The following is a 1,829-nucleotide window of genomic DNA, read 5'->3' on the forward strand; positions in this document are numbered from 1 at the left end:
TAATATTATTATCAACCCACTCATCCCTTGTTTTGGTTAATTTGTCATTCAAACATTTATCACAAGGACAATTTTCATAAAAAGATGTTTTATTTGGTTGTAATTCAGAGTTATTTTTGAAAATTTGTCTCATCACTAATATCTTCCACCACCCCATTAACAAACTGTGATGTGGGATCAACTTTAACACTAGAAATTCCAAAATTAGGTAAAAGACTTACCGCATTGATATGCACGTTGTTCCCCTTCTTTAAGCATGTGCTGCTTTGAGTGAACCTAGTACGAGCCAAGATCTTGCCGCTAACCCGATACATCAACATGAGATCGATTCGTTAAATTTTATGTTGTTGATAACTTAGAGAGAAATACATTAATGGAGGAAATAACTTATTTAGAATAACTTAGATCTATATCTTTCATACTACAAATTGTGATCATGAGCAGCCTATTTATAGATCGAACCTCCATTCGTTAAGTTAGCCTCATTCGCTATACCTTAGTAACGAATAAGACACCATTCGTTATGCCTTCATAACGAATGGTAATAACTTAACGAATAGCCTAGTTAACTAACGAATGGACCCATTCGCTATATACAAACCATAGAGAATGGCCATTTTATAATAAATATATAATCTAGACTATCTATAACTTATTCGATTGCTACAAACACCAAAACCTTGCACTAACAAACTCCCCCTTTTCCGTAGCTCTCGAATACTTTAGCTGCAAATCACCAGTCACAAATTATGCACTAATATTTTTTTTTAAATTCGCCACATCGGTTGCAGGTTGACCCATTTGAGTGGTCAACGATTGGATGGCTTTGTCACGGACTTCATCCTTCTGCATGCGCATTTCATCAAGTTGATTTCTCCTTTGCATGTCTTGTTGCATCATCTTTAACATGTCCATGGCTTCATTCCCACTTGAAGAACTATGACCTGGAGACCCACTTTGACCACTTCCTGCTTGTTGAATTTGACTTTAAAAACCTTGATTTGCATATTTTTGATGATAAACATAATTTCCTTGAGAAACCCCTTGGAAATTCGAATTGGATTGGGTGGCCGGATTCCCATAACGAAAATTTGGATGATTTCTCATCCCGGGGTGGTAAGTGTTTGAGTTCATTTTATAGTTTCTACCGCCTCCCCACTTGAAGTGCATTTACCTCCTCTACTTGTACTTGTCCCACAGTACACACCTCCGATTTATGACCCACCTCATTACAATTCGTACAAACATCAATTACATGATTAGTGGTTTGTACCCCTCCATCTTCAATGGCATGTACTTGTGGTCTCCCAATTGCTGGCATTACTCTTCTTACGGTTTAAGCCTTTCTATTTGATGTTACCGCCATTTTCTCCAAATATGCCCAATCATCTTGTTCATAACTAGTACCAAATGTAACATTTGTGATTGACCTCAAATACCGCTTGTCTTCCATACTAAACCCTTCATGAAAAGAATTCAACAATTCCCAAAGAGCAATACCATGATGAGGACAATTCTTAATCATCATGTTAAACCGCTCAAATGCTTCATGAAAAATTTCACCAGATTGTTGTTGGAAAGTTCTCAAACTCCTTCTTGCATCATTGGTCTTTCGGGCTGTGTAAATTAATCCCAACAATATTTGTTTCATCTCGGCCCAAGTATAAATGGATGCTGAAGGCAAAGTGTAAAACCATCTCTTTACCTTGTCTTCCAAAGAAAATTGAAATAAAACCAACTTAACCTCATCCGATGTAAAACCTTGATCCCCAATCGTGTTGCAAATAGAATCATATGCCTCCAAGTTAAAGTAATGTTCTTCCATTGCT

At 36.9% G+C, this 1,829-nt stretch overlaps 1 non-coding gene across 1 annotated transcript; it reads left to right on the top strand.

Moving 5' to 3' along the window:
* The first annotated feature begins 1,496 nt into the window (after positions 1–1,496).
* On the top strand, positions 1,497–1,605 carry LOC143616153 (small nucleolar RNA R71). Its single transcript, XR_013150613.1, has one exon. It is a non-coding gene; the product is annotated as a small nucleolar RNA R71 (small nucleolar RNA).
* Positions 1,606–1,829: the final 224 nt, after the last annotated feature.

The sequence above is a fragment of the Bidens hawaiensis genome, unplaced genomic scaffold, assembly GCF_021521415.1.
Source record: "Bidens hawaiensis isolate Kalapana, Puna unplaced genomic scaffold, B.hawaiensis_p1.1 tig00046037_1, whole genome shotgun sequence".
NCBI classification, from domain to species: domain Eukaryota; kingdom Viridiplantae; phylum Streptophyta; class Magnoliopsida; order Asterales; family Asteraceae; genus Bidens; species Bidens hawaiensis.